A 17,544-nucleotide genomic window follows, 5' to 3' on the forward strand; every position below is an offset into this window, starting at 1 on the left:
TATATATTGGGAGAGTGATTAAATTAAGCCCCTCTTTGGCAAGCAATAAAAACATTTAATTGCAGTAGATGGGGGGCAGGGGGGCTGGCTAATACAGATGCCCACCAACCAGGATTTATTTTTAATAATTTTGATAAAATAAAATATTGTTTCTGCCTGCCAAGCAGATTTGGGCAGAGTGGGCATGCCCCAGATCCCTTCTATTAAATGTTGCCCTCTGAGGGGATCTGGGAAATGTGCATTTCAACATTGATTTTGGGTGTCTTGAAGTATGCATTGATCCTGCATCTTCCAGAAAAGGCTATATGGATCAACACTCCCACCCACCTCCCTTTTATGACCCTCATATCTTTCCTGTTGCTTCTTCCATCTTTTTTTAACTATATTGACCCCCCAAAAAAATCACAAAGTAATTTGTAATGCATTTGTATTGGTAATACTAGAAGCTCTTTGCTGGAAGCACTCTGGAGGAAATAATCTTATTTTTAATCATATTATTAAAAGATAATATACCGTGTTGTTATCATTTCTGTTTACTATTTGAACTGAGAAATGTTTAATTGTAACATACATCAAGCCATAACTTATTCCTTAATTATTTAGCCTACTGAATTGGGGGTATTATTGTTATTTTTCCTCTGATATTCTATGCAGCCTAAGAAATTTCTTCTCAGAAAATCTGGGGACTCACTAGGAGAAAAAACCAGTATCACTTCTTAGCAGGCATAGGGGATCTATGCTCAAGGTACTCAAGGTTTTCAAGGAGAAAATTAAGAATTGCTATTAAAGTGTAAGTTACATTCTTTCACAAATTAACTTCAGAAATAATAAAAACTTATTCTGCTGATTTATGTTTTTGTTAAAGCTGGGCACAGACTGGATAAGCAAATTTTGGCATTTTTGAGGACAATTCTTTTCCTCCTTCCAACTAAATAGCTGCACTCCATGAAAGGTTATACCTGTGTTAACATTACATTTTAAAATATGCTGGTAGACAATATATGCCATTCTTTACAACAATTCACTAAAATGCTGCAACTGGACACCACAAAGTAATTATACCTCCTACCTTCCTCAGCATTTCCATGGGTTTATATTTCACATCATTCTTAGCTAAAGAAGCTAGGGCAAATCTATATTGAGTTAATTCTATTTCCTGCCTCTATGCAGTTTTCAATCTGCATTGTGACATAATATGTTGACTGTGTTATTCCTTCCTCCTCCATCTTTCTTTTCTTGTCTCCTTTCAGTGATTAGCTGAGAGATATAATTTAAAAAGGGAGACAGACAAATAGTTTTATATAGGAGTTAAAGGCAGCATAGTAGAAATTGGGGGAGCAAAATAATTGCAGGGATTTGTCCTTGCCATTATTTTGCAGCTAGGAATCAATATTGATTCAAAAGTATACACACACACACACACACACACACACACACACACACAAAAGTTCAAAAAACATCAGGCAAATATTAGCAGCAAAGGTGGTTTCAATAAAATTATGTTTCATTATCCTTTAAACCGACTGCTGAAAACTGGCAACTGAAATGACTGACAAATAATTTGTTTAGGGATTATTGCCAGATACTTATTTTAAATAAGTATGGTTTAGGGCCCGGTTATTTACGAGACCACCTTCTGCCACCGATAACCTCCCACCGGCCAATTCGCTCCCACAGAGTGGGCCTCCTCAGGGTGCAATGTCGACTGACGACCCCCAGGGGGGGAGCCTTCTCTGTGGGGGCACCCGCCCTCTGGAACGAGCTACCCCCAGGTATATGACTGATCCTGGACCTCCGGACCTTCCATCGAGCTTTGAAGACCTTCATATTTCAGCAAGCTGGGCTGGCTTAACATTTTAATGGGTTATTTTAAGGGTAATAAAGTAGGAAAAGCGGGTCCAGCTGGATAATCACTGAGGGGCCCTCTTTGTTCATAGTATTGTAGAAGAGAAATTGTGCTTGCAAATGTATCCAGTTGAAATAAAAGGCAGACACATTCCTTCTTTGATGTAGAACCAGTGAGGAGAGGCCCCTCAGTTGCCCCTCAGTTGTCACAGATAAAGACATTTTGGGTGATTTACACTTTAAAGGTCAGAGTGACAAGGATGACCATATTGTTGTATCAACAAGAGATAATTTGAATCTATGCTTCAGTAATTGGCTAAAAGAATTATGACTGTTGGCAAAGAATAAAATGGAAGTGTCAATTAAAAATGACAAATGTATATGATCACATAAACTGCTGAGTTAACAGAATCCTTTGTCTAGAAGGGTATAAAAACCATTGTACCTAATTTCTGTCTTTGTTCAACGCTTCATGTACAGAGCTTTGAACCTATTGCGCAATATACAAATTGTCTCTGATTAACCCAAAAGTTGTGTTGGTCTTATTAAATCCACAACAGTAATGGGTTTTAATTTTTGGGAAGCCAATTCGATTTAATTCTGTTTTAAATTATTTTAAATTTTATATTGTATGTATTTTAATTTTGGTCGTTCACCGCCCTGAGCCCTTCGGGAGAAGGGCGGTATACAAATTTAAACAATAAATAAATAAATAAATTTTAAATAAGACATTACTAGGTATGCCTTCTTTTAGAACACCATTTTTACTTAAAGGATAATGGCTGCCTTTGAATTCAAAACATAAGCACAACTTCAAAATAATTTTTTGTAAAATTAATGGATTTATTTTCAGATTAAAGAAAAATGTACTATACTAACAATGCAGCATCACATTTCTTTAGCATTCCTTTAACGTAGGAATTCTAACTAAAAAAAGCATGAAATCTACTTGTGTAGTGGCCAAAACTTAAAAAACTATATTCCATCAATATATTCAGTTATAAAATGCAGTAGAAAAATACCAGATGAATTCAGGTTAGACCATACAGTAACTCTACATTTGTCCCTAGACAAATGTCCGGAGTAAAAAAAACATATTCAAAAGAACCGCACAGATGTCTCTGAGAGCCGAAATACCTATTATGAAGCTAAAAAGGACAACAGGCTTCCTGGAAGACTCAGACCTTCATGGTCGTAAATTATTCTGGCATGAAAAACTTCCTACCAATATTAGCAGTCATTCTTGAAGTGGTTGTGTTGCAATGGCGATGATCCAAGCCAAAGATCAATGTAACTTCAATGTAATGTCCTGACTTTAGATTAGAGAAGTAGATACACATTAAGATTAGATCCCAACTGTTGAATTGATAACCATTGTAGCTGTTATTCATAATTTTATTTTGTATATGCAAAGTGCTGGTACTATACCTCCCCAAGAGAAATATGCCCTTCTTACTATTATTACTTAGGGACCCAGAGAAAGTATTCAATCCCCAAATTTAAGTCTGTGTTTTTAATAGATGGCGGCTCCATTTTTTAATCTTTCAAGAATACAGAACCTTAAGTCTGAGGGGCTTTCAAATCTACCTGCAAAGCAATGGTTAGAGGCTACCATTTCTAACTATAAGAACTAGTTAAGATCTAACTAAGATTATAAAAATCTAATATTCTAAATTCAATGCAACAACACTCAATTCATTCTTAACATTCTGGATTCAGAAATGGTGTAGGGCCCTCATGGCGAACCTATGGCATGCGTGCCACAGGTGGCACGTGGAGCCATATCTGTGGGCACGCGAGCGTTGCCCTAGCTCATCATGCGCATGCTGGCTAGCTGATTTTCAGGCCTTCTGGGCCCACCGGAAGTCAGAAAACGAGCTGTTTCCGGCCTCCAGAGGGCCTCGGGGGGGGGAGGCTGTTTTTGTCCTCCCCAGGCTCCTAAAAAGCCTCTGGAGCCTGGGGAGGGTGAAAAACAGGCCTGCCAGGCTCACTGTACCATAAGCAAGGGGAGCACAGGAGGGGGGGTTGTGCGCACATGCACGGAAGGTGGGGGGCATTGAATTATGAGTGTGGGCACACGTGCGAGCAACCCCCCCTCACTCCCCCTGCTTTTGGCACGCGACGGCAAAAAGGTTAGCCATCACTGATGTAGGGTCTCCTGCTTGGGCAGGGGGTTGGACTAGATGACCCAGAAGGTCCCTTCCAACTCTGTTAATCTGTAACCTTCTTTGGCTGTTGTTTCTCACTTGATTCACTATCTCAGGAAAGGTATGGAATTATTTAGAGTTTAATGTATAAGACTGTATAGGATTTTTAAAAAACAGAAGTGATTTGATCTTCTGAAGTACAGTATGTATGCTGACACAGTAATTGTCCAAGTAAATCTAAAGGTTTCAAGAGATCAGTCCAAATATATGTTGTGCTTTAACCTAACCTAATCTCTAGTCTGCCAACAAATGATTTATTTCAAGACTCACTTCCTTTGTTATCTATCATGAGTGTATATATATAAAAAAAGTATTCAAGGAAATAACTCCACATTTCCTGAAGGAAAATCAGGCAGGGGCCATGAAAGATAATTTGGTCCTAATTCTTCTGGGAGGAAAAAAAAACACATAAGCACAAAACCATTCATGTGAGCCTATCGTATCAGTATGATTGCTCTCACTTGCTGATGTCCACCAAACTCATACTGATACGAAATCTGAAATTCCCAAGCAGAAATTAGACACAAAACCCCACTTCTCTCCATTTCTCTTTTCACAAATTTAACATGGCAACACTTCCCCCACCCCCACCCCGAATTTATTACAGACACTTTAATAACAAAAGAGGAGAGAAATAAAGAAAAATATAATAAAAAGAATGTATCTTTTATGTTTCATGGGTTAATTTCATCCTGGAGATCACACTTTTTTTAGATAATTAGAATTTGGGTTAGTTCTAATCAGAGTTTTATTTTGTTTTCCAATAACATTGCAGGAGTATGTTTATCCATTATATATTTATACATTACTTAAAGTACTTCAGTAAGTATTTATATATAGTTTATCTGTTTTAGGCCAACAAAATAATCCTCTGTAGCTAGCCTTCTCCAGCATAGCTATGGACCTCCATGGATAATTGGAATAATAGTCTACCCATCTACCCACTGTATTGGAAAGATATCTTAGGTCAATATCTTTTCCAGCCATATTAATGCATTATCAGAAAGAGGAGCATACGTTCTGCCACTAAGCTATATGCCAACTATGTTTACATTATTACTACTGTATAAAATATTTCTGTCAACTGGTTCAGATATTATCACCAGTACATAAGCACTGTCACTTTGCTTTAACAGTTATTTCGGTAACAAAATTATTTTTCTCTAAAATGACGTGCTAAAAAAGCAGTAACAATATAGATAGTCTGCTGGCATTTACTAAATCAGACACAGATAATAATTTTTTCTGGATCCCTATAAATATAGTAAATTTAACTATTTTATTCATATTTTCAATCTGGAAGAAACAGAAATAACCTATGGTTCCCCGTTACAAAAACAATAAAAAATAAAAAATGTATATAACCAGACTGTTATTTTAAATATATACATATTATGTATTTTATATACTAACCTTATTAATTTTATATTACATAACTAATATCTGATTAGAGATTAGAATAATCCCAAAGAACATCTACTGTATACTCCAGTTCTGATATATGCAGAACTTCTAGGCCGAGCCTTGGAATGTTACTTGCATGTGATTCATATGCAAATTAATCATTAAAACTGTCCTAGAACTGAAGTAATATAAAAACAACAAGGTTACTTCTTGTACTTTCTTAGAAACAAAAATGACTATTAGGTAGTAAGATAACTGGTATCTATAAACTATAATGAGATTCTTTTTACTACATCCAACAGCACATCAAACATTAACAAGAAACAGAGGGCTCAGTGGGTGATCAAGACTTTCTAGGATTTAGTCCAGACGTTGCCAATAAACAGAAGCTTGTGTTTATCAGACATCTTGTGAAGAGACAATAGAATGGTGGGAAAACTAACTCTAAAGGTATTTGGGAAAGCCTATGTATTTGAATGATTCAAAAAGAATTCTCTGGCATACAGAAATGCTCAGACAAATCAACCCAGATGGAATATAAACAATGCAGTGTTACCTTAGTGTATTAGTTATCTGCTTATAGAAATAAAACAATACAAATGAAATGAATCAAAATAATCAAAATAAAGTAAAATCAGGTGGTCCTTGTTAATCAATTAGAAACTGGCTTATAACAACAGTTTCCAAACTGTTGTTGAAGGCTCTGAAATTTTGTGGGGATCCATAAAGGGGGGGGACTGGTTTTGGCAAATAAATATGACCTCACACCCCCCCACACACCCCCACCCACACCAACGAATTTCCCACCCAACAAATAGTATAAGACTCTTTCTAAGTATCCAACTAAACTTGCACACTCAGTAGTGAAGCTTTGAAAACAAGATGTCTCAATAGGCAATAGTTCCCATTGTCCTTTCTCGAAAACTCCTAAGCATTAAAGGAACATCTTGCTAATAATAATTCAGAAAAAAATGAATGGATCTCCTAATGTTTTCAGTCAGCCAGTTTGGTTCCTAGAATAAGGAGTTTTCTATGTTTGACTAATTAATTTACATGGCTGCCCAACTGGCAGTTGGGACTCAGAGTGGCTAACACTGAATAAAAAATAAGCAACAAAATATTCTAAAATTAAAAAAATAAGGAGAGAAATAAAGACATCTAAAGCCAATCATAATCACTCTCCCCACCCTTATAGCATGAGCTCATCTAATGCGTTAGCCCAATGGCCAAGGGGGAAAGTTAGGTTTTAACAACTTGCAGAAGGTTCTGCAAACACTCATCCTAGTGCTACATCAGGGGTGTAAAACTTGTGCTGTCACAGCATCGTTACATGACGTATCGGGATTTTTTTTCTCTTCGCTAAACCAGGCGAAGCATGGCCACCGCGTACGCATCCAGCCTGCAGGCCATGAGTTTGACAGCCTTTTGCTACATAGTTAAAAAAAAAAAACTTTTGAATTATGCTTGGAAATCTTCTGGAAGCAGCTTTCATAGTAATAATGTTACATTACTGTATCATGGGACACTAGAAACTACCCATACCACTGCATTCTGGACCAACTGCAGCTTCCAAATGATCTTTAAGAACAGCCCCATGCAGACCACATTTCAATAGTCGCAGATAGAAGGTGATCAAGGCATAAGTGACCATGACTACTCCTGGTGTAGTAAAAGGCACAATTGGCACTTGGATGGTTCAGCCAAAGGTCCTCCAGGCCATAACTACGAGTCCAAGATAACCCCCAAACTGTGATTGGTTCTGTATGGATAACTGCTACCCCATCCAGAATTTTTAAAATTATAAGATCTGGGAGTCCTAAAGATCATAATCACTTTGCCAGAGTTAAGCCAAAGTCGATTCTTTTCCATCCCAGACCCTACAGCTTCCAGAAACCATGTCACTCAGAGATAGAAACGATGCAGTATCAGCATACTGACAATAAATAACCCCATGCCAATGGACAACCTCACATAGATAATTCATGCAATGTTAAACAGGAGTAGGGAAAAAACACAACCCTGACAAAACCTACAAAGTAGGGAGTTGAGACTAAATCTCTTTTCCCCCACCCCCATTACCAACTGGAATCAGCCCTGAAGAAAATTCCCACTCCCCTAAACTGATCCAGAAGGTTACTATGATTGATGGTATTAAAGGCTGCATAGAGATCATGGGCCAGGTTGGATGCACTAGACCCATCTCAGTGTTGTCAAAAATGATCAACGTCAATTAATACCAACTCAGTACTATATCCCAGTCTGAAACCTGACTGAAAAGGATCTACATAATCCATTTCTTCTAGGATCCTCTGAAGTAGCAACCTGACTCAACAACTTTGCCACCCAAAGGGAAGGTTGAAAACAGGACAAAAAAACAGTTTCTTGAGGAGAAAGATCACCAGCTCTTGAAAAGCCAGGAGAAGCCTCTCATCAACCTCTTACTCCAGCCTTGCATTTAAATTTACCAAAAACAAAAAAAATGGAATAAAGAAATTCAACTATATACTTGTGGCCCTCCAGATTGTTGGGAAGATAAATTGTCTCCAAACTCTCAGAAGTTCAGTATAGCACATAATTCTGAAACTGTGAACAATCTGAAAACTTACACAATGCAGGCATCATCAATCAATGAAGAACCAATAAACATCAAGTTTGAAAATATGCCTATACTAGTACTTCATCAATGGTGGTTGAAATAATAACTCTGATTTCTCATGCAATCCTCCATGTCATCCTCTTCTGGATCAATGATTCTGACTTTCATGTTAGAATATTTTATTGTAGGAATATTTTCAAACATCATAGGCATACAGTCTCATAAGAACCCAGTACAGCACTCACTGTTTATATTCAAACACCTCTTAAATATTTAAGTGCAAGCTTTAATCCCTTTTGATCTGAATGGGTTAAATGTGTTTACTTCATCTAGATTGCATCCCATACACTGAGCTCTTTTACTTGCAGTAAAAAAACAACAAGACTACAGGTACTCAAAACTGTATCATTGGTTTTGCCATTGTATTTTTCCTGTAAGGCACTTTAACCTTAAATATTTTATACTTTAATAATATCTTATACATTAATGATTAAGCTGGTCAGTTGCACATGGGTTCAATATACACAGTTCACTTTCATTAGTAATTCACATCACAATCCAGACATCTAAATAAGGAGATTAATTCTTCACCATTGCATCAAAAGCACTAAGTATAATAAATATATTAAAATATAATGAGCAAAGATAGTGTTATATGGACTTCAAAACGATTTGTTCTGTCTATGGAAAAATCATGCATATATAATTAAGCCACATTTGCAATTCAATTAGAACTTATACATTCATCTTAAACACTGAATTGTGACCTACTTATTGCAATTTATTTCTGGGATTAGCTCCTGTGTAAAAAAAAACTCTGAAATTAACATTTTACAAATGTTACAAAGCTACAATTTTTATTTTGCTTATTGTATTAACAAAGCTAAGGGGAAATGTTTCCTTATACAATGGGGTAAGGGCAGTGGTGGGATTCAAATAATTTAACAACCGGTTCTCTGCCCTAATAATTTCTTCCAACAACCAGTTTGCCAAACTGCTCAGAAAGTTAACAACCAGTTTTCCCGAAGTGGTGCAAACTGGCTGAATCCCACCATTGGGCAAGGGTTGGTGAGGTACATGGGAAAGATGATTTTTATTATTTGCCTAAGAGGCAAAAATGCAAAATTCTGACTAATCATGATTTGTATCTGTCTATGTCCCTAACACACCCCACCAGCAGTCATTTTGCAAAACAGCAGTAACATACCCCCAAAATTCCTTATTGTTAGGGATTAACTTGATTTTTAGATTTAAAAGCTGAAGGATTTGACCAGTCTGAGCCTCAGCCTGCACTAAAACAATTACCTGAGGACAACACACCTGGAAATGCACAGGTACAGGTTAATTTAGAATTTATGAACTAGGTAAGGTCATAAGACCAACAGCATGTCATAAATTACAAAGAGAAGAGCAAAGGAAGTCAAGAAACCTACCTGAAGGAAAGAAATGTGATTCAGCCAATTACTTCAACTGACAATCGGGGTTATACAAATGATGGCTTTTGTGACTGGTTTTCTGTGGCAACCAACATTCATTTGTTGTTGTTGGATCACTTGAAACCTTGAACTTGGATCTTCCTGAACATGGTATTTTGTTTCCCCACTTCTGGGTTCCTTTTCCTAAAATAACATAATTTCTGTGCAGAAAGATTTGATTCTGCAGCATGTTTTGTGTTACTGTGGTGAAAGGCTTATGATTGCACTAAGTATCTTGAGTTTGTTATCACAAGCTGGCTGTTTGTGTCTAACTTAACCAGTAGCACAGAACATTTATGTATCACAAGCCTAAAATGTTGGAGATCACTAAAGTTATGTGGAGACACTTCCTAATTACCAGATCCTTTTGATCCTATGCTTACCTTATTATTGTTTCTCATTCACTTTCCCTAAATAAGCACTGAAAGAAATAAGAAAACACAGCATTTCTTTCATATTTTTGATTGCTCTGGGAAGTAGTGTTGAGCCCAATGAATGCGTATAAAAATAAACAGCAACGAAATGCAGGGCTCAAAACCTGCCAGCAGCATTGTTTGAAAGCTCCAATTTGAACTAAACCAAGACTCTACTTATGTGAGCTGTCGCTTTTCTGTTCTAGTTTCTACTCAAGACAGCAGCACCTGAAATCTTTTACTATGCAAATCTGTCTATACGTCTTTCCCACCAGTTGGCAATCTCATAAAACTGTCATTACTCTAAATATCATAAAATTGTTCAAAATTTATCTCCAATTTCATTTTACCTTTTTGTTATCCATTAAGTTGGCACCTCTTCGTGCAAACTGCTGTTGTAGGATTCTTATGGGATTCTCTTTAAAATAAGTAAAGTGGAGTGATTTTAATGAGTTTTTAAACCGGTTTTTCTAGAGAGACCATAAATAGAAAAATATAATAATAACCCCAAACATCACTGGACAGCAGCCAAGCACTGTGTAATATTATGGAATTCAGAAGGAAATTGTTAAAGTTACATAGCACTGATACAAACAGTAAACTCTACAAAAAAAACTCCAATGGGATTGCACCCCCTTTGTTTCAGAGGGAACAATGTCAAAACCCTGTCTCTTCCTATATAAGTACTAGATACTTCCTGTTTCAATATGTTATCCAATCATAGATGACAATACAATTAAATAAGTTAGTAAACTCCCTCTGGTGTAGAGAAGTTTTGGCCTACAACTGCAGAGTGTGTGCTTTGCTCAGATGACTCTGGCAAGATCTGAACAACAGATAGGTGCCTAGTTACAGAAAAAGGAGTTTCCATAAATATCCTCAAACGTGGTTTACTATTTGACTTTAGTTTTCCTCCTACTAATGGCACTGCAGTCTCAGCCCCACCCCCTCTTGTTTGTTTGGTTGGTTTTTTTTTAGGGGAAGGGAAGTGTTTCCTAGTCTTAGTAAAATGCACTTTACCCTAAAATTATATCAGAAATATAAAGACACAATGCATAGCAGAAAATAAGCAATTCTATAATAGCTCTCACTGCCAAGGTAACATTTGTCAGTTTCAGGGGAGAATGCATACAGAAACATTCAAAACAACAGATATTAAGAAAGCCGAAAAAAGAACTACTACATGCTCATATTCAGTGATGGAATTCAGCCAGTTTGCACCACTTCGGGAGAACCGGTTGTTAACTTTCTGAGCAATTTGGTGAACAGGTTGTTGGAAAAAATCATTAGGGCAGAGAACCGGTTGCTAAATTACTTACTCATATTTAACCTTCCCCAACCATAAAAAAAAATACCTACAACACAGAAAGGTGTTTGTTTTTGTTTTGTTTTTACTTTGCCACACTGACTACGCAATCTGGGAATTACAGTTCCCACACATTTAGAGTCCACCAGCTTTCTGAATTATCCCATAGGTATTTGCCCTCTCCCCATGGAAAGAAAAGGACAGCTGGAAAAATGTTCTGGGACACTCAATAAAAATATTTTACTCCAAACTCAATTTCAAATTATTTTTGTGATATGTTACAGAAGAAAAATGCTAAAAATGTCACAAGATGCAGCCAATCTCTACAGCCGGCAAAACTTTAATTCACTGCGTATACAGATAGTCCTCGACTTACGACCACAATTGAGCCAAACGTTTCTGTTGTTTAGTGAAACATTTGTTACGTGAGTTTTGTCCCATTTGTGGCAATCTTTCTTGCCACAGTTGTTAAGTCACAGTTGTTAAGTGAATCACTGCAAGTTAGCAACATGGTTGTTAAGTGAATCTGATTTCCCCATTGACTTTGCTTGTCAGAAGGTCGCAAAAGGGGATCACATGATCCCAGGACACTGCAACCATCATAAATATGAGTTAGTTGCTAAGCATCTGAATTTTGATCACATGACCACGGAAATGCTGCAATGGTCGTAAGTGTGAAAAATGGTCATGGTCAGCATCTTTTTCAGTGCTGTTGTAACTTCAAATGGTCACTAAATGAGCTGTTGTAACTTGAGGACTACCTGTATTGGGAGTAATTGCCAGAATATAATGGAGCTACAGTTCAGGGTTTGGTAAGAATGCTTGCCTAATGAAAAATAAAACATATGAGAAGGATGGTAGCAGGAATTAGGTATGTCTAGTTTAATGAAAAGAAGGACTGGGAGACATGATAGCAGTCTTCCAATATTTGAGGTGCTGCTGCCACAAAGAAGAGCGGGTCAAGCTATTCTCCAATGCACCTGAAGGCAAGACAAGAAGCAATGGATGGAAACTAATCAAGGAGAGAAGCAACCCAGAACTAAGGAGAAATTTCCTGACAACTAGAACAATTAATCTGTGGAACAGCTTGCCTCCAGAATTGTTGGTGCTCCAACACTGGAGATTTTTAAGAAGAGATTGTACAACCATTTGTAATATCAGGTTTCCTACTTGAGCAGGGGGTTGGACTAGAAGACCTTCAAGGTCCCTTCAAGCTCTGTTATTCTGTTACTAAATGGCATACAAGTTGTTTAAAGGAACACACAGAATATATAATTTTAAAAAACACAAGGGAACAAATAAAGTCAAAAGCCCACACTGGGAAATGCAAAAACATAGAAAACATTAAAATATAATATTGCTAAGCAGTTTCACAAAATGACTAGATGTGTCACATTTTAATGCCTAAAACTTCTACTACTGGTATTTTACTACTAGTATTATTGAACGTTCTGTCAGCATGTCCAGAACATGCTCTCAGATGCATCCAATATAATGAACAAATGAGAATGCAAAATGCATTCAATATGCCAAGGATTACTTCCAATTCCCAATGAGATTCCAAAAGTGTGGATTATGCTATGAAGGGTCCATAGTCATCAACTTCCAGCTCCCCTTACCCTCTGAATCCTCTACTCCTTCAATCCAACACAGGAGGAGGAGCAGGGAAGAAGAAAAATGAACTTTGCCTCATCTCTTCCTATTTCAGAGAGTTCTCAGCAAACTCAATTAAGGAAATGTTCCCACTGGAAGAAAAGAAGCTGGAAGCATCACTTCATAAAAAGTGTCTCACACCTGTGAACATCAAATTATACAGTACCAGATTAGAAATAACCTGGTTCAATCATAAAGACTTTCTAGAAGAGCATCAGATGCACCATACAACATTGGTAAAGAAGATCTAATTGCTTCCCAGCCTTTTTGCAAATTTTTGGTATGCAGTCATGTCTGAATTTTTTAAAAATAGAGCTGACTGCTGATAAAATGTGCTGCTGAACCTACAGTTCTTTCCAATTTTAATCCACAATGACATAATAGGACTGAGTAATCCATAAATAAACCTGAGAAGAACATAAAGATATAGAAATAACCCTGATCTGACCAAGGTCTATGTTAGTCCAGTGATTTGTTGCTCACAGATGCCTCGGATGTCCTGTGACAAATAGATACCTCTATCTCACAGTTATTCTCCTACAATGCTACTCCCAACCTGAAAATAACACTGAATCTCAAAACAAATGGTCCTCAATTGACCTTTCCTCCCTGAATTTACCCAATCTCTTATTAACATCTTCCTAATTTACTGGCCATCACAATGTTAAAAGAGAGTCCTTTCTCTAAACAAGATTGTAGACACCTTATTTATCCCATTGTTTGCACTTTTTTCATCTATTTTATCCTCTGTCAAATATAATGACCAGAACTGTACAATGTACCATATATACAACACTTTGTATAAGGTATTTTCGGTCTTTTTCTTAGTGATACCCTAGCACAGAGTTGTTTTTGTTTTCAGAGAGAGAGAGCTGCTGCATTGCTTACTAATCTTCGTCACTGAGCTGCCCAATAAAAATCCACAACATTTTCCTTGTTATACAACCCAACTGTGCAGAAAGGAAGTCAGGTTGTTTGCTCCAAATGCATCACACTTTAGACATCTAAACTGAATTGTATTTGCTACTTGACTTAATGTTTATTCTGTTGAAAGAGATCCTTTTCAAACATTACTATCCTGAATATCACCTGCAAATTATATCAGTCTCCTGCTTGCCCTACATGTACCTAGATTAAAGTTACATTTAAGCAATTTATATTTAATATGCTCCTGTCCTGTGCACATGCCAGCTTGACTCTAAAATGATTTAAGAAAATCGTGCCCAGACCAAGACATTTTTTACATAGGTTTGAAGGTATTCGATCTGGTCTACAGATTATTAAATTCTTCCATTGAACAATTATCCACCTACTATAGTCCCATCTTTCTGTTTCATGAAAACAATTGTTTTTCTTCCTATGGGCAGGTCTTCCTGGACAGATATACTTTTATAAGTGGGTGAGTGTGTATACATAATTTGTGCATACACAAAAAGTTGTTAAATTACAAACAAGTAGCTATATATACAAAAAGTTGTTAAATATAGGTACACAAAGTTATCAAAATACAGCTATATCCAAGCACAACAAGCACCTTTTAAAAAATGCAGCAAGCACTCAAATGTTTCCAATCCCCTTACCAGAACTGCTAAAATAGGAGTAAAATAGTGGTTAAAATTTTTGCTTTTGGGAAGAAATGGAGGGAGGGAGGGAGGGAGGGAGGGAGGGAGGGAGGGAAGGAAGGAAGGAAGGAAGGAAGGAAGGAAGGAAGGAAGGAAGGAAGGAAGGAAGGAAGGAAGGAAGGAAGGAAATATTTTCCTAAATAGGTAGTTTTCCAGATTTTGGTTAAAATATATATCTAGAGTTTTTACTATTTAATCAGTCACATGAAGTATAAGAATTTCACTTCCAGCTTCAAAGTAGTCTAAGCAAACTTATGTCCAAACTATTTTATACTCTGCATGACTAATTAAATAATATTAATTACAAATACGGTATAACTGTTAACATGAGCAGCTTTCCATTCTACAGGTCACCTTGTGTTACTCTGAACAACTAGTTACTAGAGATCTTAATTGGCATACCTAATAAAAGAATTGTGAATAGGCTAAAATTATCCTACTTTGGACACATTCTGCAAAGATCTAACTCTCTGCAGAAGGTTCTAGTGCTGAGGGAAAATCTATATCAGGGATGTCAAACTCACATCGTCATGGCGGCATCATGTGACATATCGGGACTTTTTTCCCTTCGCTAAATCAGGCAGGGGCGTGGCCAGCACTTGACGCACCCGGCCTATGGGCCAGGAGTTTGACAGCTAAGTGCTGACACTCAATGAATGGCACATAACCAATCAACCAATCATTCAATTATTTCCATAGTGATTGGATATACTGAACAATAAATTGAATTATATTAACAATGTAACAAAGCAATAAACATTTTTAATGAATGAATCAAATTTACTGTACTTAACTAGGGACACATACTAATGTTCATACAATTAACTATGCAACGCCAGGTTCGTGGTAAATAAAGCCCCCCTCATTTGTGATATTGTTCAGGAGGGGGGAGCGGACCTGCCGGGTATTATGGAGACCTGGTTGGGCCAGGAGGGGGGTTTCCCCTCGTTGAAATGTGCCCACCCAGTTTTCGCGCATTTCATCAGCCGAGGTCACAGGGGAGGGGAGGGGGGTGGGCGGTTGTTATTAAAGAAGGTCTTGGTCCAAGGGAGGCCGCTGTTCCTCAGATGGCCAGATGTGAGTCCCTCCTTGTGAAGTGGGGTCATGAGGTGCAGACCTGGCTCGCTGCCACGTGGCGACGGCCCTGCCCGAGCTGCTCAACGTTATAGCTGTGGTGGCGGTTGATACCCTCAGGCTTATGGTCATGGGGGATTTTAACCTGCCATCCGCCCGTGAGGCGTCTGAGGTGGCTCGGCAGTTCATGGCTTCCATGACGGCCATGGACCTGACCCAGTTAGTTCATGGCCCTACTCACATGGGGGAAAACACGCTGGACTTGGTTTTTGTCTCTGGTCAGTGGTTGAATGATCTTGAGATAGGGAATATAGAGATCGAGCCCTTATCATGGTCGGATCACTCTCTCCTTCACTTTGACCTTCGAACCGCCACACCCCACCGCAGGCAGGCGGAACCGATGAGGTGGTTCTGCCCCAGGCGCCTGATGGATCCGGATAGGTTCCAGATGGAGCTTGGGCCATTTCCTGAGGCTCTGGCTCACGGCTCGACTGAATGGCCTAATGGCTGCCTGGGATAGGGCGGCCACTAGAGCTTTGGACCAGGTCATGCCTTTGCGGCCTCTGACCCGGCGCCAGTCTCGCCTGGCTCCTTGGCTCACTGAGGAGCTGAGGGAGATGAAGCGCCAGAAAAGACGCCTGGAGAGCAGTTGGAGGGCCAGCCGTTCTGAATCCGACCGAACACTGGTAAGGTCTCATATTAAGACCTACCTGGTGGCGATAAAAGCGGCAAAATGTAATTATTTTTCCACTCTTATTGCATCATCAGATAATCGCCTGGCCGCTCTGTTTAGGGTGACCGCTCCCTGCTCCACCAGGAAGCGCGGGAGGGCCCCTTGGAGGGTAGAGCCGAGGACTTTGTACAGTATCTGTATGACAAAATTGCTCAGATTTGGGAACACTTGGACTCTCACTGGGTAGATTCAGGGGGGATGATGGAGGCAGGTCTTGAGAATATTATCTGGGAAGAGTTTGATTCTGTGACTCCTGAAGACGTGGACAGGATACTGGGCAGACTGAGCGCGGCCACATGTTTATTGGACCCGTGTCCCTCCTGGTTGGTGCTGGCCTCCCGGGAGGTTACACGAGGCTGGCTCCAGGGGATTATTAATGCTTCCTTGAGTGAGGGTGTCTTCCCTGCTGCCTTGAAGGAGGCGGTGGTGAGGCCTCTCCTCAAGAAACCTTCCCTGGACCCGGCAGTGTTGGCTAATTATCGTCCAGTCTCCAACCTTCGCTTTGTTGCGAAGGTTGTTGAGAGTGTGGTAGCGCGACAGCTTCCTCAGTACCTGGATGAATTGGCTTATCTAGATCTGTTCCAGTCGGGCTTCAAGCCTGGGTACAGCACGGAAACGGCATTGGTCACATTGGTTGATGATCTCTGGAGGGCTCGGGACAGGGGTTGCTCCTCTCTCCTGGTCCTATTAGACCTCTCAGCGGCTTTTGATACCATCGACCATGGCATCATGCTGCACCGGTTGGAAGAGTTAGGGGTGGGGGGCACTGTGTTGCAGTGGTTCTCCTCCTTTCTCTCTCACTGATTGCAGTCTGTGTTGACAGGGGGGCAGAGGTCAACCCCGAGGCCCCTTGTATGTGGGATGCCACAGGGATCAGCCCTCTCGCCCCTTCTGTTCAACATTTATGTGAAGCCGCTGGGTGAGATCATCCATGGTTTCAGGGTGAAGTACCATCAGTACGCTGCCTGGAGGCTGTACGGATCTGGATGGGGAGAAACAGACTCAGGCTCAACCCATCCAAGACCAAGTGGCTGTGGTTTCCGACGTCCCGATATAGTTAGTTGGTACCATCACTGACTATTGGGGGTGAGTCTTTGGCCCCCACGGAGAGGGCTCGCAACTCGGGTGTCCTCCTGGACTCACGGCTATCTTTAGAAGAGCATTTGACAGCTGTGGCCAGGAGGACTTTTTATCAGGTTCGCCTGATCCGCCAGTT

General features: G+C 39.2%; 1 protein-coding gene across 2 annotated transcripts in view; it reads right to left on the reverse strand.

Moving 5' to 3' along the window:
* Nucleotides 1–17,544, reverse strand: part of HECW2 (HECT, C2 and WW domain containing E3 ubiquitin protein ligase 2) — a 164,018-nt gene that overhangs the window by 94,135 nt on the left and 52,339 nt on the right. The window contains exon 1 of one of the 2 annotated variants that reach the window (XM_087882131.1): nt 10,291–10,370. The exons of the other annotated variant lie outside the window; for it this stretch is intronic. The gene's annotated coding sequence lies outside the window, so the exon portion shown is untranslated. Of the gene's footprint in view, nt 1–10,290; nt 10,371–17,544 lie in introns of those variants that run through there. 2 annotated transcript variants of the gene reach the window in all.

The sequence above is a fragment of the Pantherophis guttatus genome, chromosome 1, assembly GCF_059756535.1.
Source record: "Pantherophis guttatus breed Tessera chromosome 1, ASM5975653v1, whole genome shotgun sequence".
In the NCBI taxonomy this organism is placed as follows: Eukaryota; Metazoa; Chordata; class Lepidosauria; order Squamata; family Colubridae; genus Pantherophis; species Pantherophis guttatus.